The sequence below is a fragment of the Salvelinus namaycush genome, chromosome 6 (assembly GCF_016432855.1).
Source record: "Salvelinus namaycush isolate Seneca chromosome 6, SaNama_1.0, whole genome shotgun sequence".
Lineage (NCBI taxonomy): Eukaryota > Metazoa > Chordata > Actinopteri > Salmoniformes > Salmonidae > Salvelinus > Salvelinus namaycush.
In genome coordinates this window covers 18,260,888-18,288,886 of record NC_052312.1, presented here as the reverse complement: position 1 = coordinate 18,288,886, position 27,999 = coordinate 18,260,888, and the positions used below count along the sequence as shown (strand labels likewise).

The 27,999-nt window shown below is 44.8% G+C and overlaps 1 pseudogene; it reads right to left on the bottom strand.

Moving 5' to 3' along the window:
- On the bottom strand, positions 1-27,440 carry LOC120048986 (annotated as a pseudogene).
- Between the last annotated feature and the right edge of the window lie 559 nt (positions 27,441-27,999).

The following is a 27,999-nucleotide window of genomic DNA, read 5'->3' as shown; positions in this document are numbered from 1 at the left end:
CTACAGCTCATCATGCAGGGCAGGCCCCCAAGCCTGGTCCAGGGCCCCCATCAGTAGCAGGGCCCCTGTAGTGTTGTCCCTCACCAGGACCATGAAGGAGTGGTCGGCGTAGAACAGCTTGGGCTTCTCCACCTTCTCGTCCCCCAGTTCGGTCGCTCCCGCCCCAGCCTCAGAGCCCAGCTCCAGGGAGGCCCAGTGAAGGACAGCCCCTAGATGGAGCCCTTTCCCCTCTCTATGGCCCTAGGCCACAGAGGCCCCAGAGAAATCAGCGGCCTTCTGGTCCCAGGCTTCGGTCAGGCCCAGTGTAGACAGCTGTTTCTGTGTTCAACATAAACCAGAGAGAAAGACAATCAGTACTTTGGACATGGACTGACACAAAACTCAATTAAATTCCCCAACTACAACCTCCTAACTCTCCTCGAGAACATGTCCCGCGTCAGGAGACACCATCTCAGGGCGTCTGCTTCCCTCGCTGCTTAATTATGCAAGCAAAGTCCAAACAATGTGGAGTGGAAGCAGATTTAAAAATGTCATGATGCAATGACATACGGCGAGCGAGGAAAAGAAACCCTGCCATCTTCCAAAGTCACAAATCGTCAAAACAAATATAAACAAAACAAACAAAATGTACAGTCTATCAAAACCAAAATATTTTCTCCCAAATTCAATCAAACGCTGACAGATGACCTTGTTGCGACGTGTCGGTACAAACGCGATGTCTGGAGCTGCCGTGTGTGTGTATCGTAGAGGCGGGCAGGGAAGTGTCCCATGAATAATGTACGATGGATGGTTCTATGACTCGTGACCTCACCATGCAGCCACCTCCTTTGTTGTGCCTTTCATATGAATTCCAACAGGAAGATGCAGCATCGTCACGGTGACAGCTAGTTTTTACTTCCACACGCAGAACAGAGGACCACTCACACGCCATATGACAGGCTACCACAGAGGGTAGCAGGGGGAGGAGGGTAGGTCGAGGGGAAGCAGAGGTGCGTAGGGGGGAGAAAGAGGGCAGGGAGGGGGTACAAGCCGAGGGAGGTCGAGGGCGAGGACGGAGAAGTGAGTGAGGATGCTGCTTTCGTGCATTCTGGGTAGCCTGTTGTGAACACGACCACCTTTGTTGAAAATGATTCGCTATCTAATCTTTTCCCATCTGACAGTTCACTATACGAACCACAGACAATTTGATATTATTCACATAAAGCAAAACATTTATACCAGACTTTTAGCAGTTAGGTTTTGAAAGTGATTTTCATGCCTCCATGAGACTCAATAGAAAGGAGACTGTTCTATAGGAAGTAAACGTAGCAGTAAGAGAGGGCTAGTTATTAATAGGACAGGGACCTTGTCAGTTTGTGTCACCTGCTTTAACGTGGACCACTGGATCCACTGCTTCCATTTAACACGATGCGTGTCCCTGTTCCCCCCCCTCCTGTGCTCTCACGGCCTGTCCACACACACGTACACACACACAGACGCACACACACCTCCCAATCTGTCTGCTTGAGGTCATGGTCAACATGCCCTTGAGACGGACAGTGAGAGAGTCCCTGTTTTTCTGCTCACCACCCCCTGCTCTCTAATGCACTTCTATTGTCCTCATCTATTATTCGTCCCTTCTTCTCCTCTCTTCCGCCCTCCACCACTTCATCACTGTCTCTCGCCGCCGCTCTGCCACCTCTGTGGCATCCACATCCCTCATCCACATCCCTCATCTGCCCCTCCTGCCTCTATTTTATCCTGCTCTGTCTTGCTCCCTCCCATTTGTCACTCACTCTTTTTCCCTTTCTCAGGTCATCCTTCTCTTCTTGGACGTTCGCTCCCTTGTTTACATCGCTCTCCCTCCCTCTCCCTCCCTCTCTTTCGCCATCGGCAATCCTTCCAAGGTTCTCTGGTGCCTTATCTTCCAGTTAACAGAAATAGACTTAAAACTAGTGAATAACCACACTTCTAGGAAGACAAATGTTCTACACACCACGGTTAACAGCCTGAAGAAAGGGAGAATTCTCCTAGACGTATCCCAGATCTGTTTGTACTGTCTTGCCTACTCCTATGGTTATTGTCACCCATTGGCAATACAGATTTAGGATCAGGTTACCTCTCCTCCTGCTCCTTAAATAACTGCATGTAAAGTTCTTTCTTTTAAGAGGAGGATGTCAGTTAGTCCCTGTTGGCCTGACCGTAAACAGCCTGTTTCCACGGTAGCAGCTAACATGGGCACCGTGTCTCACCACTGTCGTACTGACACCAGAAATTACAGTCACACAGTGACATTAGCAGGCAACTTCATGTGACTCCCATATAAATAGACCACCACTTTCTCTTGTCTCTTCATCTCTCCCTCCCTCCCTCATCAACCGCTCCCTCCATCCAGCGGAGAGCCTAAGCTCATTCCGGTGGAAGACAAAAGCTCAGAGGGGCTCTGTCTGTTGTTAATGTTTAAACTGTAAGCGTGGCTGTCACACTGTGGTACGGCGGTACGGGCGACACTGGTTCCCTAGGGCCAGGGCAGGGCTCCAGCAGGCATGCGATGGGGAGATGTAGGGCACTACAGCAGAAATGTGGCTTTCTGGGAGCTCTGTTGAACTATATCTATGAGATGTCTCCACAGCCATTGTTTTCTGGTGTGTGTGTGTGTATGTGTGTGTATGTGTATGTGTGTGTGTGTGTGTGTGTGTGCATATCATTGTCCATTGAGATCTGCTTTCGCCAAGCTATTAGAAGACAATTTATGCTAAAGGCATTGTCAGTACCCGTTCACTATGCAGGATGGGCTCCCCCTGACTCCGTTTCCTCCTTATCCCAGAGCTCTCACTTCGCCTTCAGCGCTGTCTGAGTCTTGGAAGCGTGGCAACTCTCTTGTGTGGTGTGCTCGGTATCCAAATTAATTAGTCGGACGATTGAGGAGAGTAAGTGGCTGCTGGATGAGCCTTTGGATGACAGAGTTGAGAGGCGAGGAGCGGGGTGAGTCAGGCCTGGGAGGGCGAGGAAATGAGGGGAGTTGGATGCAGCTGTAAAGGGCCATAGTCTTCTCTCTGCTGGTATTTAAAGAGATGGAGAGGGATAGAGAGGGCTCGATGGGCCCCATGTGATAGAGAGTGACAGATGAAGAGAGGACAAGGCACGATAGAAAGAGAGATACGGGGGTTAAGGAGGAGACCGTGAGCGGAGGGATGGTTGTTCTAACAGCCACTCATCTCTTGCCTGACTCTGCTTGCACAGCATCAGTTGCTATGGGACTAGCCTGATTTAACAAAGGGTAAATAAATAAACATACACTCAGCTCTCAGCTTTCATTTCCCCCTTTCTCCCATTTCTCCCCTCTATCCTTCACTCCTCTGGCATATTCTACCTCTCCTTTATGTCTTTCTCCCTCTGTTCGCTTCTCTTTCTTCAGCCAACCTTGCTTTATAATTCATCGGAGGGATGCACAATCTCCCATCATGCTTAACAGCATAAACAACAATCTAATTAAAAATATAAAACAAAAAGGGTTGCATAATGCATGGACGAGAGCGGTGCAACACACACACACACACACACACACACACACACACACATGCGTGTCCTGCGTTTTGGACGTCTGTAGTGGCGGAGCACGTGGGAATACAAAAGTTATAGAACGCGCGTGTGTGTGTCATTGTCAGGAGTGGCTCAGCCCACAGAGACACATGTTTAATTCAACCCTATAAAGAAAGTCAAAGCTCACCTCAGGACACCCTCTTGAAAGCCTCAAAGCTCCTCTCACTCTTAATCAGCAGCCCCCTCCCTCCCTCCCTCCCTCCCTCCCTCCCTCCCTCCCTCCCTCCCTCCCTCCCTCCCTCCCTCCCTCCGCCACTGATGTCTTATTTACATGGCCCTCTACCTCTCCTCACTCCTCACTCCTCTCCTCCGCTCTGTCGATACCTTCTCTTATTCATCCTTCCCTCTCATCCCTCCATACCTGGCCTCCATCCCCTCGTTCATTTACATTGCCCTCTATACCTCTCCTCTACCTCTCCTCTCCTACACTCCTCTGTCGATACCTTCATTTATTCATCAGGAGAGGGGTGGTAGGGTTGGGGGGAAATATATGATAAAAAATAAGGGATTTTAGAAATGATGCAAACAATTATTTTGATAGAAACCCCAATCTATCTGCAGTATTAAAGCTGATATACACCTTCAAATAAAAATACAACGATTTAAAACTAAATTCATCCCTCTCTCTCATCCCTCCACCACCTTGTTCGTTTACATGGCCCTCTACATCTCCTCTACCTCTCCTCCGCTCTCTCAATACCTTCTGGGTAAATCCATTTGAATTCAGTCACTTTTTCAACAGCATCCCTTTTGAATTAAACAAAACTTTCCGTACATGTTTTCATCACTGGACATATAAACGGTTGCGTTTTAAAAGCTTACAGTGTGGTCAAACTATTTTCTTATTTCTTGAAAAAAAATATATATATATATATGTATATATATTTAGTTTAGTTTATTAATTCGACCATTTAAAAGAACAAGCACACATAAAACTTAAAAGCCATACATGCACATGAATAAAATCATCGAGGATAACACACAATAAAGCCTGGGACTTATTTCCATTGTGGTCCTCTTGAGACAAGATGGCTATACAAGATCAAACACAGTATGGCAGTGAAACAATAAAACAAAAACAGAGAAGAAGAACATCTATCTCATCATTCCAGTTACATCATAGGGATTATTCATATGGGCACAGAAGACATCAAACATATTTTGACTTTATTTTTAAAGCTGTCCAGAGAGGACGTTGTTTTTATTGGCAGAGGCAAGTCATTCCATTTTGAGGCTCCAGTATACAAGAAAGTACCTTTCCCAGCATTACTCCTGAACCTGTATAAGCACACATCAGCAACACCTGATCTGGTGCTGTGATTGTGTGCATCCCTAACACGAGGAAAGTAATCACTTAAATATCTGGGCGCAGGACCATAAATACTCCTGTAAACCAAACCTAGTCTAATCTGGGACACCCTAGCCTCAACAGGCAGCCAGTTTAGTTCCTGAAAGCAGCTCCTGCCTATGTGAGTACGTGGACTCACCTTCAATACTACCCTGATCAACTTATTCTGGGCTACCTGGAGCTTCCCCTTCATACGTTTAGATAAGCCCCCAAACCAGGATGTACTAGCATAGTCAAAATGGCATTGAATGAGGGCAGTGGCTAGCACTTTCATGGAGTCCTTATCAAGCAGCTTGGACTTTCTAGCCAAAAACTTAGTCCTGGCATTAACCTTCCCTAGCACCTTATTGGCCATGCTCACACCTCCCAAGCTTCCATCAAGGATACATCCCAGGTAGCTAACAGAGGTTTTAGTAGTCAGCACCTCACCCCCTAACTCCACTCTGATTTCAGACGACCTACACAATTTAGGTCTGGATCCAAAAATAATTGCTTCAGTTTTCCCTAAGTGCAGAGATAGCTTATTATCTCCAAGCCATATGCTAATGTTAGTAAGCTCTGTGCTAAGTATGCTCTCCAACATAGTTTTACTTTTGTGAGACACCAGAAGTGTGGAGTCATCCGCATAAAAAAAGACGGCAAGAACAAGCATCTTTCATATCATTAATATACAATAAAAACAGCAGAGGCCCAAGCACGCTCCCCTGCGGAATGCCACAACTCATTGGTTTTGCCTGAGACAGTGAACCATTCATCTCTACCACTTGCTCCCTACCTGACAAGTAGGACTTTACCCAGCCTAGAGGGATACTGCTTAACCCCAGTGCCTCCAGTTTGGAGATTAGGAGACAGTGGTTAACTGTATCAAAGGCCTTCTGTAGGTCAAGCAGTACCATTCCACACACATCTCCCTCATCAATCTCTTTCCTGATGAAGTCAGTCAAGTAAAGTAGACATGAATCAGTGGAGTATGTTTTTCTAAAACCCAACTGAAAATCATACATTAGACCCTGTTTGTTAACATATTCATACATTTGCTCATGTACAATTCTCTCCAGGATCTTTGATGTTACACAGAGGATAGATACAGGCCTATAATTCCCAGGGTCAGACTTTATCCCCTTCTTATACAGAGGTATAACTTTAGCTTGTTTCATGTCCCTGGGAAAGGTGCCTTGTTCAAGAGAGAGATTAACGATATGCGTAATACAAGGGCCAATTTGCTCAGCAGAATCTATTAGAAACCTTGCAGGAATATTATCCAGGCCTGTGGCTTTGGAGCATTTAAGCTCTGCCAGCATACTGACTATTTTGGCTGTTGCTACCTTTGCAAAAGAAAAAGAGTTTGGCTGAACCCCTACTCTACATAATACTTCTGGACTTGGTTGCTTCCATACAAACCAGAACTGGTGGGCAGCTTGCTAACCAGCTTGCTGGCAACAGAAGTAAAAAAACAAACAGTTGAATTCATTGGCAACCTCTGCTTTTTCATATACCATCTCCCCTTTGATGTTCAGTCCAATACTGTTTAGTTTGTTTTTGGTGGTACTACTACCAAAATTTGTTTAAACCTTAACCTTAACTTCAATTATCACAAAACGAGTAAACTCAGATGTATTCTTATAGTCACATATGTTGTAGATTAGACCCTATTTCACATCACCTGCGGTTTTAGTGTTGCGACGCCATCAGCTGAGACACAACATGCTCTTGAAAACACTGTGGGTGTCATTAAATTCATAGGAAAAAAAACACAATTTAACTGGTATACCAGTGACATTTCAATTGAATTCAAATTAGAACTTCAAATTACTTCCACAAAGATGACTGCCTGTCCACCCACCATCGAATATCAACTGCAATGGTCATGTCTATTCTATTACCTGTATTTTCTAGGATTTCAACAGATTTCCTATGGAGGATTGACAGTGTCATTTAAAACAGATCTTCCCATTCAAGTCAACATTCTCTGATGTGTAGACCTCCGGCCATCTTTGTGGCACCATTTGAAAGTTGAAAATGACATTTTATTCAAATGTTAGTACACGTATCAGCCTAAACATGACACCCACCCTGTATTTACGACCATGTTGTGTCTTGACCGATGGCGCGCACAACAAAAAAACGTTTGATGGTATAAAATAGGGTGTAAGCTAAAACATACAGTACCAGTCAAAAGTGTGGACAAACCTACTCATTCAAGGATTTTACTTTTTTTCAATTGCACACTCTTGGCATTCTCTCAACTAGCTTCACCTGGAATGCTTTTCCAATAGTCTTGTAGGAGTTTCCACATATGCTGAGCACTTGTTGGGTAGTTTTCCTTCACTCTGCGGTGAATTGGGTTGAGGTTGGGTGATTGTGGAGGCCAGGTCATTTGATGCAGCACTCCATCACTCTCCTTCTTGGTAAAATAGCCCTTACACAGCCTGGAAGTGTGTTGGGACATTGTCCTGTTGAAAAACAAATGATAGTCCAACTAAGCGCAAACCAGATGGGATGGCGTATCGCTGCAGAATGCTGTGGTAGCAATGCTGGTTAAGTGTGCCTTGATTTCTAAATAAATCACAGACAGTGTCACCAGGAAAGCACCCCCACACTATCACACCTCCTCCTCCTCACGGTGGGAACCACACATGCAGAGATCATCAGTTCACCTACTCTGCATCTCACAAAGACATGGCAGTTGGAACCAAAAATCTCAAATTTGGACTCATCAGTCCAAAGGACAGATTTCCACCGGTCTAATGTCCATTGCTCATGTTTCTTGGCCCAAGCAAGTCTCTTCTTCTTATTGATGTCCTTTAGTAGTGGTTTCTTTGCAGCAATTCGACCATGAAGACCTGATTCATGCAGTCATCTCTGAACAGTTGATGTTGAGATGTGTCTGTTACTTGAACTCTGTGAAGCATTTATTTGGGCTGCAATCTGAGGTGCAGTGAACTCTAATGAAATTGTCCTCTGCAGCAGAGGTAACTGGGTCTTCCTTTGCTGTGGCGGTCCTCATGAGAGCCAGTTTCATCATAGCGCTTGATGGTTTTTGCAACTGCACTCGAATAAAGTTTCAAAGTTCTTGACATTTTCCGGATTGACTGACCTTCATGTCTTAAAGTAATGATGGACTGTCGTTTCTATTTGCTTATTTAAGCTGTTCTTGCCATAATATGGACTTGGTATTGTACCAAATAGGGCTATCTTCTGTATACCACCCTTAACTTGTCACAAAACAACTGATTGGCTCAAACGCATTAAGAAGGAAAGAAATTCCACAAATTGACTTTGAACAAGGCACACCTGTTAATTGAAATACATTCCAGGTGACTATCTCATGAAGCTGGTTGAGAGAATGCCACGAGTGTGCAAAGCTGTCATCAAGGCAAAGGGTGGCTACTGTGAAGAATCTCAAATCAAAAATATATTTTGATTTGTTTAACACTCTTGGTTACTACATGATTCCATATGTGTTATTTCATAGTTTTGATGTCTTCACTATTACTCTTCAATGCAGAAAATTGTAAAAATAAAGAAAAACCCTAGAATGAGTAGGTGTGTCCAAACTTTTGACTGGTACTGTATGTGGATATGGGAAAAAAATTGGAGTTTACGTGTTTTTATATAATTGGCGTATTTGGTCAAATAAATGCATGTTTTTTATTACAAAACATTTTTTTCAGAAATTATAAAATAGTTTGACAACCCTGTTTGTACGCTTTTAAATTATTTAAATCTCAACCTTTTATATTTTCCAGTGATAAGGATATAGATGTCTCATGGTATGATGGAGTATGCAAAATGGGTCAACTTTGAGCACCTTTATCTCTTGAATGCTTTGGCAAAGTCACTTTCCGAGCTCTTCTACAAATATGTATGGAAGGTTTCGTTCAAATCAAAAGGGGTTCTGTCAAAAAGTGATTGAATTCAAAGGAATTTACTCTTACTCATCCCTCCATCTCTCAACCCTCCATCCCCTCTGTTCCACGAGGCCAACATTACAGCGTTTAAGCGGCTAATGAAAAACCATGGACTTTTATTGAGGCATTTGAGGCGGTAGCAGTAGAAATGAAATCCACCTAATTCATTAATATGGATTAATGCTTAGCCTATGATAAAAGGTACAGGGCCCCATGGTTGTGATCCTGTACACAGCGAACTGTGGCTCTGTGAAAGGTGACCTCATTAGACATGACTGAGCTCTCCTATGTCTCCAGCTTACTCATACTGTGGAACTGGGAACCAGACCGGTACTCTGGCGTGTGTGTTTATTTGTGTGCGTACGCCAACGACCTCCAACCTCATTAAAGAGGGCCAGGCTCTCTGTCTCTCTCTCTCCACTGTGCCATGGCTCCTCCATCCCAGCCTGCCCTTCACCGGAGAAGAGAACGAACGAGTGAACCGAAGGTTATTTTTAGTAGCTTCCGCGTTCCACCCTGTCCCCCAGCTCTCGACCCAGCGCCCCTCCCTCCACTCCATCCCTCCCTCCCTCCTCTACCTCCTACCCCCTCGCCTGCTGAATGTCACTCCTATTTAGGTCAGCAGGACCACTGAACGATGCCACATTAGTACACATGTAATGTGATGGGAGCCACGACTGGGACAGAATTAGGAGGACTCAAGAGTCTTAACAGAGATCAAGAGTAAAGGATGACTACACAGGCTGGGGATGGGATGATGGGCCAGAAATAATCATAAATGAGTCAGGAGAAGAGTTGTGTGTGTGTGTGTGTGTGTGTATTTGTGTCTCCGTGCGTGTGTATGGCGCAATAGGGTCGAATGCTTAGTCACTGCCAGAATCCCCTCGCGTGCCAAGCGTCTAGGTTCTCCTCCAATAACGATGTACAGAGAATGCTAGAACATCGAGCTTAGGCTACGAGTCTAATGACAGAATGGCAGCGAGCGAATCAGCTCTCGGAGTCTGATTGTCGGAAGAAAACTGTTGTCGGTTCCAGATGTTCTACCTCTCCTTCCTCTCCTCTCTCATCCCCCTCTCCGTATTCGGAGCTGTCCTGACTTCTGACAGGCAGAGAGGTAAACAGTATAAACATGGTGTAATGAGCAATATTTGCTCAGCCCAATTGAAGGAGTAGTGAGCTTGAGAGAGAAACAGAGAGAGAGAGAGAGAGAGAGAGAGAGAGACAGAGACAGAGACAGAGACAGAGTGATAGAGAGAGAGAGAGTGATAGAGGGAGAGGCTCTTAGAGCGTTCACAGTCAGTCCACTGACACCCCTATCAGATCACAGCAAAATCACACTAGTTGAACAGAGCTATGTTCAGTCATGAGGCATCAAAGCCAAAGGAACTGAATAATATTATGAAATGGTATAGATGGAAGGAAGGGAGTGTGGAAATCTACCAAAAAACTACGAGGCAACAACAAATGCAATCCCTTCTAGACAATTTCCTGGACAAAATATTTCACTGTAATAGTGAAGGTGGTAACTTAGCAGTAGAAAACCTTAACAATATATTTGACCTCTCAGCTTCCCTATCAAATCTAAAGATGTCAAGCAGACAACCTACGAAAATCAACAACAATGACAAATGGTTTGATGAAGAATGCAAAACCCTAAGAAAGAAATTGAGAAACCTGTCCAACCAAAAACATAAAGACCCAGAAAACCTGAGTCTACGCCTTCACTATGGTGAATCACTAAAACAATATAGAAATACACTACGGAAAAAGAAGGAACAGCACGTCAGAAATCAGCTCAATGTAATTGAAGAATCCATAGACTAACCACTTCTGGGAAAATTGGAAAACACTAAACAAACAACAACACAAAGAATTATCTATCCAAAATGGAGATGCATGGATAAACCACTTCTCCAATCTTTTTGGCTCTATAACAAAGAACAAACAGCAAAAACATATACATGATCAAATACAAATCTTAGAATCAACTATTAAAGACTATCAGAACCCACTGGATTCTCCAATTACCTTGAATGAGCTATAGGACAAAATACAAACCCTCAGTCCAACCCAAAAAGGCCTGTGCAGTTGATGGTATCCGAAATGAAATTATAAAATATATGACCACAAATTCCAAGTGGCTATACTTAAACTCTTTAACATCATCCTCAGCTCTGGCATATTCCCCAATATTTGGAACCAATGACTGATCGCCCCAATCCACAAATGTGGAGACAAATTTGACCCCAATAACTACCGTGGGATATGCGTCAACAGCAACCTTGGGAGATAACAGCAGACTTGTACATTTCCTCAGTGAAAACAATGTACTGAGCAAATGTCAAATTGGCTTTTTACCAAAATACCGTACAACAGACCACGTATTCGCCCTGCACACCCTAATTGACAACCAAACCAACCAAAACAAAGGCAAAGTCTTCTCATGCTTTGTTGTTTAAAAAAAGTTTTAGACTCAATTTGGCATTAGAGCCTGCTATACAAATTGATGGAAAGTGGTGTTGTGGGAAAAACATACGACATTATAAAATCCATGTACACAAACAACAAGTGTGCAGTAAAAATAGGTTAAAAAAACACACACACATTTCTTCCCACAGGTCCGTGGGGTGAGACAGGGATGCAGCATAAGCCCCACCCTCGTCAACATATATATCAACGAATTGGCGAGGGCACTAGAACAGTCTGCAGCACCCGGCCTCACCCTACTAGAATCTGAAGTCAAATGTCTACTGTTGGCTGATGATCTGGTCCTTCTGTCCAGAACCAAGGAGAGCCTACAGCAGCACCTATATCTTCTGCACAGATTCTGTCGGACCTGGGCCCTGACAGTAAATCTCAGTAAGACAAAAATAATGGTGTACCAAAAAAGGTCCAGTTGCCAGGACCACGAATACAAATTCCATCTAGAGCACACAAAAAACTATACATACCTTGGCCTAAACACAGGTAACTTCCAAAAAGCTGTGAACGAGCCGAGAGACAAGCCAAGAAGGGCCTTCTAAGCCATCAAAAGGAACATAAAATTCGACATAACAATTAGGATCGGGCAAAAAATACTTGAATCAATTATAGAACCCATTGCCCTTTATGGTTGTGAGGTCTGGGGTCCGCTCACCTACCAAGAATTCACAAAATGGGACAAACACCAAATTGAGACTCTGCATGCAGAATTCTGTCAAAATATCCCCAGTGTACAATGTAAAACACCAAATAATGCATGCACAGCATAATTAGGCAGATACCCACTAATTATCAAAATCCAGAAAAGAGACGTTAAATTCTACAACCACCTAAAAGGAAGCGATTCCCAAACCTTCCATAACAAAGCCATCACCTACAGAGAAATTAACCTGGAGAAGAGCCCCCTAAGCAAGCTGGTCCTGGGGCTCTGTTCACAAACACAAACAGACCCCACAGAACCCCAGGATAGCAACAAATTTAGACCCAACTAAATCATGAGAAAACAAAAAGATAATTACTTAACACATTGGAAAGAATTAACAAAATAACAGAGCAACTAGAATGCTATTTGGCCCTAAACAGAGAGAATACAGTGGCAGAATACCTGACCACTGTGACTGACTCAAAACTAAGGAAATCTTTGACTATGTACAGACTCAGTGAGCATTGCTATTGAGAAAGGCAGCCGAAGGCAGACCTGGCTCTCAAGAAAAGACAGGCTATGTGCACACTGCCCACAAAATGAGGTGGAAACTGAGCTGAACTTCCTAACCTCCTGCCAAATGTATGACCATATTAGAGACACATATTTACCTCAGATTACACAGACCCACAAAGAATTCGAAAAAAAATCTAATTTTGATAAACTCCCATATCTATGAGGTGAAATACCACAGTGTGCCTCACAGCAGCAATATTTGTGACTTGTTGCCACAAGAAAAGGGCAACCATTGAACAAACCCCCATTGTAAATATAAACCATATTTATGTTTATTTATTTTAACTTCTGTACTTTAACTATTTGCACATAATATGACAATTGAAATGTCTTTATTCTTTTGGAACTTTTGTGAGTGTAATGTTTACTGTTAATTTTGATTGTTTAGTTCACTTTTGTTTATTATCTACTTCACTTGCTTTGGCAATGCTAACATATGTTCCCCATGCCAATAAAGACCTCAAATTTAAATTGAAGAGAGACAGAATGAGAGAGAGAGAGAGTGAGAGAGAGAGAGAAAGAAAGAGAGAGAGAGAGAGAGAGATAAAAATGAGAGAGAGAGAGAAAGAGAGAGAGTGTACCGAGAGTATGAGGGAGAAAGAAATGGGATGAACTTTGAATTGAATTGAGAGAGAGAGAGAGAGAAAGAAAGAGAGTGAGAGAGAGATAAAGAAAGATAGAGACAGAATGAGAGAGAGAAAGAGAGTAGAGAGAAAGACAGAGTGTGAGAGAGCGAGAGAGAAACAAAGAAAGAAAGAGAGTGAGAGAGAGCGCACTGAGAGTACGAGGGAGAAAGACAAGGGATCAACTCTAATATACTGTAGGCAATATGTACTGTATTTGCTTAGCGTGAACTCCTAGCCCCTAAGCAAAAAGTACTTGAGTGTGTAGCCTTCTCTGTTGCTTTCCTATCCAAGTAGCCATGGTCCCAGAGGGCTGTTCTAGTCTTTAGTCTAGGTCAGCCTCCCAAATGGCACCCTACCACCTATATAGATCACTACTTTTGACAAGAGGGCCCTGGTCAAAAGTAGTGCACTGCCCTATAAAGAGAATAGGGAGTCATTTGGGACGCATCCTCTGACAGCCTCCTCTCCTGAGCCTGTCTGTCAGAGAGCCTGTCCTCTCCACATTAATGTCAAAAGCTTGTTCCTCCCAGCAGAGCTGAGCAGAGGTACATGGCAGCCCCAGTCTGTGGACATCTGATGCTGGTTAGGGGTGTGTGTATGTGTGTGTGTATGTGTGTAAAGCTCCTCCATCACGCTGCTACTCTACACCTCTACACTGCAGACGACATGATAGGATCCACTTCTCAGTCCACTCCAGGGGAAATGGTTCTCTCTGTATCTGTTATGTCGAACTGACCTCCCTCTCAATTCAATTCAATTCAATTCAATGGGCTTTTTTGGTCATGTAGTGTATGTGGACACCTGCTCATCGAACATCTAATTCCAAAATCATGGGCATTAATATGGAGTTGGTCCACCCTTTGCTGCTATAACAGCCTCCACTCTTCTGGGAAGGCTTTCCACTAGATGTTGGAACATTGCTGCAAAGACTTGCTTCCATTCAGACACAAGATCATTAGTGAGGTCGGGCACTGATGTTGGGCGATTAGGCCTGGCTCGCAGTGGCATTCCAATTCATCCCAAAGGTGTTTGATGGGATTGAGGTCAGGTCTCTGTGCAGGCCAGTCAAGTTCTTCCACACCGATCTCAACAAACTATTTCTGTACGGACATGGCTTTGTGCATGCGGGCATTGTCATGCTGAAACAGGACATGTCCTTCCCCAAACTGTTCCCACAAAGAAGGAAGTACAGAATCATCTAGAATGTCATTGTATCCTGTAGCTTCCGATCAACATTTATTTTGCTGACGTTGCGTCCAGAGGCAGTTTGGAACTCGGTAGTGAGAGTTGCAACCGAGGACAGACAATTTTTACGGTTACGCACTTCAGCACTCGGCGGTCCCGTTCTGTGAGCTTGTGTGGCCTACCACTTTGTGGCTAAGCCGTTGTTGATCCTAGACGTTTCCACTTCACAATAACAGCACTTACAGTTGACCTGGGTTGCTCAAGCAGGGAAGACATTTGACGAACTGACTTGTTTTAAAGACGAAGGTGCCACGTTGAAAGTCACTGAGCTATTCAGTAAGGCTATTCTACTGCCAATGTTTGTCTATGGAGATTGCATGGCTGTGTGCTTGATTTTATACACCTGTCAGCAACGGGTGTGGCTGAAGTACAATCCAACATTTATTTTTGATACTGTCGCATAGCTAACTAAAAAGCAGCATTCCCCAAGAGAGGATGGCTTTCACTTCAGCAGTAATAAATTCATGAACTTCTTTGAGGAAAAGATCATGATCATTAGAAAGCAAATTACGGACTCCTCTTTAAATCTGCGTATTCCTCCAAAGCTCAGCTGTCCTGAGTCTGCACAACTCTGCCAGGACCTAGGATCAAGAGAGACACTCAAGTGTTTTAGTACTATATCTCTTGACACAATGATGAAAATAATCATGTCCTCTAAACCTTCAAGCTGCATACTGGACCCTATTCTAACTAAACTACTGAAAGAGCTGCTTCCTGTGCTTGGCCCTCCTATGTTGAACATAATAAACGGCTCTATCCACCGGATATGTACCAAACTCACTAAAAGTGGCAGTAATAAAGCCTCTCTTGAAAAAGCCAAACCTTGACCCAGAAAATATAAAAAAACAATCGGCCTATATCGAATCTTCCATTCCTCTCAAAAATGTTAGAAAAAGCTGTTGCGCAGCAACTCACTGCCTTCCTGAAGACAAACAATGTATACGAAATGCTTCAGTCTGGTTTTAGACCCCATCATAGCACTGAGACTGCACTTGTGAAGGTGGTAAATTACCTTTTAATGGCGTCAGACCGAGGCTCTGCGTCTGTCCTCGTGCTCCTAGACCTTAGTGCTGCTTTTGATACCATCGATCACCACATTCTTTTGGAGAGATTGGAAACCCAAATTGGCCTACACGGACAAGTTCTGGCCTGGTTTAGATCTTATCTGTCGGAAAGATATCAGTTTGTCTCTGTGAATGGTTTGTGCTCTGACAAATCAACTGTACATTTCGGTGTTCCTCAAGGTTCCGTTTTAGAACCACTATTGTTTTCACTATATATTTTACCTCTTGGGGATGTCATTCGAAAACATCATGTTAACTTTCACTGCTATGCGGATGACACACAGCTGTACATTTCAATGAAACATGGTGAAGCCCCAAAATTGCCCTCGCTAGAAGCCTGTGTTTCAGACATAAGGAAGTGGATGGCTGCAAACGTTCTACTTTTAAACTCGGACAAAACAGAGATGCTTGTTCTAGAAACAAAGAGATCTTCTGTTGAATCTGACAATTAATCTTGATGGTTGTACAGTCGTCTCAAATAAAACTGTGAAGGACCTCGGCGTTACTCTGGACCCTGATCTCTCTTTTGACGAACATATCAAGACTGTTTCAAGGACAGCTTTTTTCCTTCTACGTAACATTGCAAAAATCAGAAACTTTCTGTCCAAAAATGATGCAGAAAAATTAATCGATGCTTTTGTTACTTCTAGGTTAGATTACTGCAATGCTCTACTTTCCGGCTACCCGGATAAAGCACTAAATAAACTTCAGTTAGTGCTAAATATGGCTGCTAGAATCCTGACTAGAACCAAAAGATTTGATCATATTACTCCAGTGCTAGCCTCCCTACACTTCCTGTTAAGGCAAGGGCTGATTTCAAGGTTTTACTGCTAACCTACAAAGCATTACATGGGCTTGCTCCTACCTATCTTTCCCGATTTGGTCCTGCCGTACATACCTACAGGTACGCTCCGGTCACAAGACGCAGGCCTCCTAATTGTCCCTAGAATTTCTAAGCAAACAGCTGGAAGCAGGGCTTTCTCCTATAGAGCTCCATTTTTATGGAATGGTCTGCCTACCCATGTGAGAGCCGCAGACTCGGTCTCACCCTTTAAGTCTTTACTGAAGACTCATCTCTTCAGTAGGTCATATGATTGAGTGTAGTCTGGCCCAGGAGTGTGAAGGTGAACGGAAAGGCTCTGGAGCAACGAACCGCCCTTGCTGTCTCTGCCTGGCCGGTTCCCCTCTCTCTACTGGGATTCTCTGCCTCTAACCCTATTACAGGGGCTGAGTCAATTGCTTACTGGTGCTCTTCCAAGCCGTCCCTATGAGGGGCGCGTCACTTGAGTGGGTTGAGTCACTGACGTGATCTTCCTGTCTGGGTTGGCGCCCCCCCTTGGGTTGTGCCGTGGCGGAGATCTTTGTGGGCTTTACTCGGCCTTGTCTCAGGATGGTAAGTTGGTGGTTGAAGTTATCCTTCTAGTGATGTGGGGGCTGTGCTTTGGCAAAGTGGGTGGGGTTATATCCTGCCTGTTTGGCCCTGTCCGGGGGTGTCATCGGATGGGGCCACAGTGTCTCCTGACCCCTCCGGTCTCAGCCTCCAGTATTTATGCTGCAATAGTTTATGTGTCGGGGGGCTAGGGTCAGTCTGTTATATCTGGAGTATTTATCCTGTCTTATCCGGTGTCCTGTGTGAATTTAAGTATGCTCTCTCTAATTCTCTCTCTCTCTCGCTCTTTCTTTCTTTCTCTCTCAGAGGACCTGAGCCCTAGGACCATGCCTCAGGACTACCCGGCATGATGACTCCTTGCTGTCCCCAGTCCACCTGGCCGTGCTGCTGCTCCAGTTTCAACTGTTCTACCTGCGGCTATGGAACCCTGACCTGTTCACTGGACGTGCTACCTGTCCCAGACCTGCTGTTTTCAACTCTCTAGAGACAGCAGGAGCGGTAGAGATACTCTCAATGATCGGCTATGAAAAGCCAACTGACATTTACTCCTGAGGTGCTGACTTGTTGCACCCTCGACAACTACTGTGATTATTATTATTTGACCATGCTGGTCATTTATGAACATTTGAACATCTTGGCCATGTTCTGTTATAATCTCCACCCGGCACAGCCAGAAGAGGACTGGCCACCCCTCATAGCCTGGTTCCTCTCTAGGTTTCTTCCTAGGTTTTGGCCTTTCTTGGGAGTTTTTCCTAGCCACCGTGCTTCTACACCTGAATTGCTTGCTGTTTGGGGTTTTAGGCTGGGTTTCTGTACAGCACTTTGAGATATCAGCTGATGTAAGAAGGGCTATATAAATAAATTTGGTTTGATTTGAAATAGCCAAATCCACTCATTTGAAGGGGGTGTCCACATACTTTTGTATATATACTGTATGTTTACATTGCCAAAGCAAGTGAAATAGATAATAAACAAAAGTGAAATAAACAAAATGAACAGTAAACATTGCACTCACAAAAGGAATAGAGACGTTTAAAATGTCATGTTATGGCTAAATACAGTGTACTAACGATGTGCAAATAGGGAAAATAAATAAACATAAATATGGGATGTATTTACAATGGTTTCCACCTCATTTTGTGGGCAGTGTGCACATAGCCTGTCTTCTTTGAGAGCCAGGTCTGCCTACGGCGGCCTCTCTCAATAGCAAGGCTATGCTCACGGAGTCATTTTGTGTCAGTCACAGTGGTCAGGTATTCCACCACTGTGTACAGTACTTTCTGTTTAGGGCCAAATAGCGTCTTTCTCTCTAGGTCTTAGACCCCCCTACAACATGCTGATTCACCAACTCACAAGACGTCTGTTCACATTTCACACCAACTCTTTTCTCTCTCTCTCTTTTTCTCTCTGACCTGTTGAGTTGAAGTTCAATACTTTTAATGTCAAAGTGGAGAACAGTAAAAATACCTGCTAACCTCCATCTCTCTCTCTCCCCCTCTCCCTCTTTACAGACCCAGCTTTGACGAAAACACCCAATCAACAGACACTCTCAAAATCCCTAAGATCCCCGTTGGCCCGGGAAGCAGCCCTCCCAGGAGGCCCTCCATGTAGAGCCCTGTGTGGCCCTGTTCCAGCGTCTCCGCCCTTGCTACGGGCCTTGGGGCCTGGCCAGGTCCCTTCTCTTTCACTTCCCTCATGGCTTCTCCAGCTCCCCCATCAGCAGCCCAGACACAGTCTCCGTCCTATCCCACAAAGCCCTGGAGGACCCCTCCGCACTCACCCTGGCCTCCGCAGCCTCTACCCTACAGGTGACTGGGGCTGGCCTGTGGGGATGGCCTGTGGGGGCCTGAAGGACCCCTTGGATGAACTGGAGGTGAGGGTCTTCCTGGGGCCCTTCCTCTCCTCCTGGCAGCCTGGATTCGAGGCCCTACTGATGGGCGTGGTGGCCCGATGTTGTGTACACAATTGGAGTCCCAGAACCGAGGGCAGGTGTGGGAGGGAGTGTCCTTTGACCCCTGCTGTGCCAGAGTGTGTACGGTGCTGGAGAAGGGGTAGTAAGAGAATTGGTTGAAAGCAAGTTTTGGATTTTTATTTAGTCCATTCAGGAAAGTGAATTGACATTCAATTAATGAGATGAAAATTCACCTTGAAAATGTTTAAATAGAATGGAGCCCAACCCTGGTTGTGAGCTTGTATGTATTGATGAGTGGATAATGGCGCCGGAGGGGTTGGCTGCCATTTTATGGGCTCCTAACCAATTGTGCTATTTTGTGTGTTTTTTTCCGCATTGTTTGTAACTAATGTTTATTTTATTGTGTTATAATGTTTTTCTGTTGCTTTAGTTAACTTTGTAAATATTTTCTTCACTCTTATTTTCTTAAAACTGCATTGTTAGTTGAGGGCTTGTAATTAAGCATTTGATTTGATTTGAGTAAGTCGTGTGGATGACTCACCTACGTGGTGCATCATAGATACCTTGGTGTATTTGGTCCCCAGGAGGCTGCGTATGTCTGCCGTCTCGTCATTGAAGTCTTTCTCCCATAGTCCTGCACGGAGACACAGAGAGGAGCGTGCTTTCAGTGGAACCGACAGCGTTTTACCTACGTTGTAGGCTGTGAAACAAACAGACAATCATAATATCAGTCAAAAATATACAATTCCCAGTTCATGCTACAAAACCAACTTCATAAGAGGTTTTAAAAATAGGTTCTCAGCATTCAGCATTCCATGATGTACACTAAGGAATTGTTGGCGGAATAGATGGATGCAGTTCAATGTATGATTAATATAATTCACCAATACATTTCCTGGTAGTCTAAAAAATATTGCTGTCATGTTGTAAATCACAGCTGACCTTGTACATTGTTTGCTGCCTCCATTCGGGATACACTGTTTCAGTTTCAATGACACAATATTCTGGACAAAAACGGACGAATGTAACTAAGGCTGGGAATGTCAATACAATCAAACTAGCAAGGGCAATGATCACAAGTCAGTCATAACGTGGCTTATAGGCTAGCATATCTATGTATGTAGCAGGCTAAAAATATTGACGAAATATGACCAGTGTTAGTAAACGTTGGCAAAATAAAGTTATAGTTAGTCACGAACACTCTAGTTAACATGTAAACAGCCTAACCAGCTCTGCTACGGCGAGTAAAATGGTCAGAGTGAGGTGTTCTCTCATTCGTGTCTAGGAGTAGCTAGCTAGCAAGCTAGCCAACTTTAGCCAGTTAGCTTGGGTGCTTGGTTGGGACAAGCATGTGTAACGGATGTGAAATGGCTAGCTAGTTAGCGGTGGTGCGCGCTAATAGCCTTTCAATCGGTTACGTCACTTGCTCTGAGACCTTGAAGTAGTGGTTCCCCTTGCTCTGCAGGGGCCGCGGCTTTTGTGGAGCGATGGGTACCGATGCTTCGTGGGTGACTGTTGTTGATGTGTGCAGAGGGTCCCTGGTTTGCGCCCGGGTCGGGGCGAGGGGACGGACGTAAAGTTAAACTGTTACATTGATGCTGTTGACCCGGATCACTGGTTGCTGCGGAAAAGGAGGAGGTTGAAGGGGGGTGAGTGTAACGGATGTGAAATGGCTAGCTAGTTAGCGGTGGTGCGCGCTAATAGCCTTTCAATCGGTTACGTCACTTGCTCTGAGACCTTGAAGTAGTGGTTCCCCTTGCTCTGCAGGGGCCGCGGCCTTTGTGGAGAGATGGGTAACGATGCTTCGTGGGTGACTGTTGTTGATGTGTGCAGAGGGTAACTGGTTCGGGGCGAGGGGACGGACGTAAAGTTAAACTGTTACACATGCATTGGCAGGCAAGCTGCAGAAGGACGAGTAGGCTACAATTTCCCATCGTTTATCAGTGCAATTTTGACGGCCAACTTTCTGAAAAAGTTTGAGAGGGTTTATCTAATGTTCTCTAGTTAGATTTTAGGTTATTTTACTCAGGCTAGCGTTAGTTGTTGATCTTGTTGTTGATGTGCATAATTGATGGATGATGGAGAGAGAGCCTACCTTTTCATGGTTGTTTGATCAATAGGACTGTGAAGTTCCCAAATGTAAGAGGACTCCCGTGGTGTTTACATGTTTGCAGAAATCCATTCAGGTGTATTCTGTAGCTTTTGGCGAATGTGTTCTGATGATCTAAAGATGTGCTGTTGCTACTTCCTGTAAACACACAGTCCAGTTCAAAGTGAATGATGGCTGGCCCGTGTGGCAAATGGCTTATTTGCATAAAGTCCTACTGAAGCTACGACTGGCTATGGCGAACCGGTCTGCGTAGACTCCGGTCCTGGATGAGACAGATGTTTTTATTAGGTTTTATTTGCTGCAGTGTCTATTAATTGTCCAAACGCACGACCACTTTCCTATAGACCAAACCCTACAAACAAACAATGTGCTATAAAGCATTGACACATACTGTAGTCATTTGAAAACCCCCTATGATCTCCTCAAAAGAGCTATTTCATTGGCTCACATCTCAGGGCCAATCAAGGTCCGTTATGAGGTCACTTACATGTCTCCTCAATTCCCCACTCACTCACTCCATTTAGCTCACCTCACCTTCTCACACACACACACACACATACACACAGATACGCACACACGCACACACACACTTCAGCTCACCTCACCTCCTCACTCCTGTCAATTTAGAAGGACTGACCAGAACTAAAACTGCACTACCGCAGTAATAAACAATTTTTTCACACTATATATTACATTACAAAACCCTGCTGCTCCGTTCCATAGAGGGAGTTATTTGATAGAAGGGAGTTCTGTGGGAGAAAATAAAAAAGGTAATGATGAAAGAATCCGGGCCAGTCACACAGCAGAACGGCGTGCCAATCAAGACTTGCAAATACAAGTTTTGAGTTTCTGTAATTTTGGAGGAAGAAATCAGGTCACGGTGGAGTTCCAAAACATATTGAAGTGTGGATCACCTACGGTGGCACCATTCTATGGAATGACAGTTATATGGTATTATGGGTGAATTTCCCAATGAGTGTACTGTGTGTGTGTGTTATCTATCAAACCACACATTTGGCTGGCAGTCAAGGGAGGACACAGATTTGGGTGGATCTGTGAGTCTGTGTCTAGACAACTAGTCCTCCTCTGAGCTTAGAGAATGATCCTATATCAACACACACACACACAAATGCGCGCGCACACACACACAAATGCGCGTGCACACACACGCACGCACGCACGCACGCACGCACGCACGCACGCACGCACGCACGCACGCACGCACGCACACACACACACACACACAGACACACACACAGACACACACACAGACACAGACACACACAGAGTCTGCAGAGAAGGGCCTTTATTACCAGCCATTACCAGCCATTCATATCAATGGACATAACAATGAGACAATTGTGCAGCTATGAAAACCAGTCCCCTCTGATTCATACCCAAAACATCCGAGGGAAACTGAGAATCAATGAAATCAATGAAGCCGGCAACTTTCCCCCTCCTCCCTCCCTCCCTCATCAGCTCAGCCCTGTGATTACTAGTCGTTTTGGTATTCTATTCCGGAAGCTATTATTAGAGGTTATATGTGCATTCTTTTGTTGTTGGCTGTGTGCTTTTTCTCTCTCTTCCTTTTATTGCGTTATCTGTGTACGTGTGTTTTTTGGCTGCTGTATTGAGATCCTATTTTTTCTTTCTTTTCCTCTCTCTTCGTTTTTTTTTTTTTTTTTTAACGGCAGGAACAAAGGCTGAATTAATTACCAAGTGTGGACTGAAACTCCCAAGGTAGGGCTTTGTACATCTCTCCACCATGTCGGTCAATCTCTTCTCTTCTCTTTTCCTCGCAGCAGGCTGTCGCTCTTCCTCTTTCTTTACTTTTCTCACTCCCTCCATCCCTTGTGCCTTCTTTTCTGAATGTTCCCTCGTCTCTTCCTCTTTACTCCCCCTTTCCCACCCACCGTCTCTCTTTACAATACCCTTGCTCTTCACTGCTCTCTGTATTCTCTTTGCTTTTCCTCCCATACTCGTTGCCCCGCTCCCTCCCTCCATCCTTTCCCCCATCTCTTTCTCTCCCTCTTTGAGTTGTCTTCTGTGCAGAACAGAGATGGAGGGCTGCTAGAGGGCTTTTAATTCTGCCTTTCAGTAATTAACTGAAAGGAAACAAATGGAAACAAACAGAAACAAGGGAGATACAAGCAGATGAATGGTGCCACCCCAATATATTACGTCTGGAACAATGACAGAGGAAATGTTTTGGAGGCCATTGCAATACCAGACATTGAGAATAGCCCCCGTGCCAGAAAATTACAGACAAATAAATTAATTACTAAAAAACTTAACAGCGGCCAGTAGAAAAATATTGACTACTTTTTCAATTATAAATTCAAACTAAGAATACAGACTATAAGTAACATTTCAACTAATTACTAACCCTAGCCCTAACCCAAACCTTAACCCTTATCCTAACCCTAAACTTAACCCTAAACTTAACCCTTACCCTAGCCCTAACCTAACCCTTATTCTAAACCTAACCTTAACCATAACCTTAGGAAGCAGTTGCTTATCAACAGATTGTTTGTTGATAGTGTGACAATCTTAGAGTGTCTACAGGTGGAAAATCCGGACGATCCAAATAAAGTGTGACCTTTGTTGTAATCTATTGTAAAATCTAACGTGTGTATTTAATCCCACAAATGAATGAATTAATCAACACGAACTAAACAGAACAAAAGATTTTCGGAATGAAGTCAAAACATCAAACAAAGTAAATTAATTATATTGCGTATCAATCTACCCTCAGTCGTGAATGTATTTAGCCATTTTTGCCTCGGGGCGGCAAGTAGCCTAGCGGTTAAGAGCGTTGAACCGGGAACCGAAAGTCGAGTTAACCCCAAACAACAACTGCTACCCGGGAGCCAATGACATGGACGTCGAGGGGTTGGGACAAATGCGGAAGACAAGTTTCCGTTGAATACATTCAGTTGTGCACCTGACTAGGTTTCCCCTTTCCTTTCCCTTCCTCACCTGAGAAAGAAAATAACTTAAGAGAGAAGGAGGAGGAGGAGGAAGAAGAGAGATAGGGTGAGTGAGACAGATAGAGGAAGCACATACAGCGATGAAGAGAAAGACAGGGCGATAAAGAGGAAGATGGGCAGGAAAGGGAAGTGAGAGGTAGCAGTGCTGAGTGTGAAGCCTAGGCGTTGAGATCTAGCCAGTGCGTCACTGCATAATCTGAGCAAGCTCTGAGTACAGATGTTAGGCCTAACGCTGGGGGACTGACAGAGGGGGAGAGAGATCGGGAGAGAGAGAGATATCGACTTTTACAAAAAAAGGGTTATTCGGCTGTGCCCATAGGATAACACTTTTTGGTTCCAGGTAGAACCCTTTAGGCTTCCATATACAATCCTCTGTGGATTGGAACCAGAAAGGGCTCTTCAAATGGTTATCCTACGGGGACAGCCGAAAAAACCTTTTAGGTTCTAAATAGGAGAGAGAGAGAGAGAGAGAGAGGAAGAGAGAGAGAGAGAGAGAGAGAGAGAGAGAGAGAGAGAGAGAGAGAGAGAGAGAGAGAGGAAGAGAGAGAGAGAGAGAGAGAGAGAGAGAGAGAGAGAGAGAGAGAGAGAGAGAGAGAGAGAGAGAGAGAGAGAGAGAGAGAGAGAGAGAGAGAGAGAGAGAGAGAGCCTGGACACTTGTTACTCAATTATTTAAGATGACACATCACCCCCCACAGGAAGATAAATAAGCTCTCAGTGACGGACCACAGAATCATCCTTTATGCTGCGTCCACCAGCTGGGCTCACACACACACACACACACACACACACACACACACACGCTAAGGCATGCACACACACACACACACACACAAGCATGCATGCTCGCACACACAGACACACACTGACAGGTCGGCATGCTGGCCCGCGCACACATACATAAACACACGTATAATCATAAATTATAATCAAAGGTTATCATGGACCACCAACCACATGGATTAACCAATCTAAGGACCTCCAACCGGTTGGCTAGTGTACCAATATAAATGAGAGTTGGGAAAACACAGTGTGATTCCAAATGGTGATACACACAAACCTAATTAAATCCCAATTCATCTCCATTTCTTATTAATTAACCACTATCACCATGGTTACTACATTATAATACATGATACCACACTATAATCTATATTATTGTTTCTCCTCACCTTTAAAGTGCTAGAATCAGGCCTCCAGTGTTGGCCTGGATCTCACCCTCCAGCAGTGTCCCCTCCACCCCACCCATGCCCCCATCGGCCCAGGCATGAAGCTGCGTCTGAGGGTCCTTCTGGCCCAGGGCCTGGTGCTTCAGCCTATAGCGGACCTGGTTCTCCTTCAAGAAGGCCTCACTGAGCTGGTCACCTTGTTTGGTGGTGAACACAGCAGATAAGCTCTGCAGAAGGAAACTGGTCCCATTGGCCTCATAGAGGGACCTTAGATCCCCGGCTAGGGATAGCAATTCCCCCTGGTCCCTGGATGGTTCTGGGGTCTTGAGCAGGTCCTGAGCTGCTTAGCTGTGGAGCCCCCGGCCCCTCCATCCAGAGCCCCCAGCGAGGTGGCCAGGAGCAGGAGGGAGAAGAAAGTATTCAGGGGGGTGGATTTGGAGCCTGAGGAGCGCAGGGCCTCGTAGAGACGCAGGGCCTGGTAGAGACGCAGGGCCTGGTAGAGACGCAGGGCCTGGTAGAGACGCAGGGCCTGGTAGAGACGCAGGGCCTGGTAGAGACGCAGGGCCTGGTAGAGATGCAGGGCCTGGTAGAGACGCAGGGCCTGGTAGAGACGCAGGGCCGCGTAGAGACGCAGAGCCCAGGTGGAGGTGGGGTCTCCCCCAGGGGGAGGAGGGGGGCTGCTGGGGGAAGTGGGGGTCTCTTCCTGTGGTGGACCAGAGGAAGTGGAGACCCCTAGCACCAGCAGGGCCCAAACAGAGACGAGGAGAGAAAGGGACCGTGTACGCAGCATGGCAGACCTGGAGGAGAGGGAATACAGAAGTGGATTAGCTGATAGTATTGTAGGCTGTTCATCATTTTATACTGCAACACGCAGGTCACTGAACCTCATTACAACAACATTAAGGCTACAACAATGAAAAAAAGCGAACAACATTGCTTTATATAGGCGAGTTGCTTTAAAAAAAAAAGAAATTCATTGGAATTTCGACTCGGGTTTTAATCAAACCCCTATGGAAATCAAACCCCTATGAAATCAAACCCCTATGAAATCAAACCCCTATGGAAATCAAACCCCTATGAAATCAAACCCCTATGAAAATCAAACCCCTATGAAATCAAACCCCTATGAAATCAAACCCCTATGAAAATCAAACCCCTATGAAATCAAACCCCTATGAAAATCAAACCCCTATGAAATCAAACCCCTATGAAATCAAAGCCCTATGAAAATCAAACCCCTATGAAATCAAACCCCTATGAAATCAAACCCCTATGAAAATCAAACCCCTATGAAAATCAAACCCCTATGGAAATCAAACCCCTATGAAATCAAACCCCTATGAAAATCAAACCCCTATGAAAATCAAACCCCTATGAAATCAAACCCCTATGAAATCAAACCCCTATGAAAATCAAACCCCTATGAAATCAAACCCCTATGAAAATCAAACCCCTATGAAATCAAACCCCTATGAAATCAAACCCCTATGAAATCAAACCCCTATGAAAATCAAACCCCTATGAAAATCAAACCCCTATGAAAATCAAACCCCTATGAAAATGCAGTTCTGCTGGTAGAAAGACGAGTGTCTCTGAGACGAGAATATGATGTAACATCAAATTGCAACATGCAGATTGTTATTATTATCGAAGAAAAATTGCTAACAACATTTCATTTAAACCTGTTAAACAAAAATCTATTAATTTGCCTTCTTCTGAACATCTTGGTGAATAGAAAGCGCCGCTTCCTTTCAACACAAAACCACAGTTCATTATCAGCCTACGGAGCGGATAACACAATGACGCCAACTTCTGTTTGTCTACGCTGATGTGAATTGAAGGGCAAAAGTGAAAAGTTCTTTGTTTGATTTTTTTTCTCCGTAAATTAATTAAAGTGTCTTTCTTTCTCTCCTCCACCGCTTCCCTCGGGCTCGTTCAACGAGGGAACCGAAGCTTATTTCTGTTGGCTCAGACGTGGCAAAGGAAGTTCTGGAAGTCTGTCTATTCGCCTGTCTATTCAATCGTTTGTTTCGACCCCAGACCACACACTCAAGTCCAGGCGCTTTCTCCCTTTCCAGAAATGTCTAACATTCCACCGTGGCAATGGCACTGAAGTCTGTCGCCTGCAAACAATCAACAATTGTTTCAAGGTGTTTGGGGAAGTTATGCCCACAGCCTAAAATATAGCCTGTGTATGAATGGATGCTGAGATAGTGTGTTTTATGCGTGATCGACCATCTGAATCATTTTTAATCGTATAGGCTGCCACAGTAAACTATAGCATACTGTAAATACAATCCATTGACAATCTATAAATCGCACTGGGACTCCGAACGCAGCTGGGTCTGCAGTACCAGTCCCAGTCGTGCGGGGTCGCTGGACAGCCTCTGTGCCATCTAATTTGTCGCCCCACCCGTCCCTGTCCACGTCTGCCCGTCCCGAGAAGCCTCAAAGCAACGTTTTAATAAGCTGCTCCATCTCCACCTCCCAAACGTAGTCTTACTGCTATCTGTATATTTTTCCCCTCCCACCACTGCCCTCCATTTCCATGCTCTTACCACTGTGAAACGTCCGACAATAAGGGAACAAGTCGCGTACATAGATTTGTAGCCTTCGACACAGGCAGCGAATTGATGAATGGATGTACAAATAAATGGTGTCAAATCGATAGATGTAGAGATAGCCTGAGGAGAAGAAAAACGGTCGAAGGGCTAGAGATGGAGGATGATGGTGATCACAGCGGAGCTGCCTGCCTGTCGGCCACCAGTGCTGAGCAATCAGCCTGGCCACGACAGCCTGTAGCACCCAGACGATTATTTACCTCTGGCTAATCAATACTGCACTCCCCGAGATAGCCATCAGCGGCACAATCTCTACACCATACTCACACACGCGCGTACGTTGTGTGCTACTGCACTGACATGCGAGCACACACACACACACACACACACACAC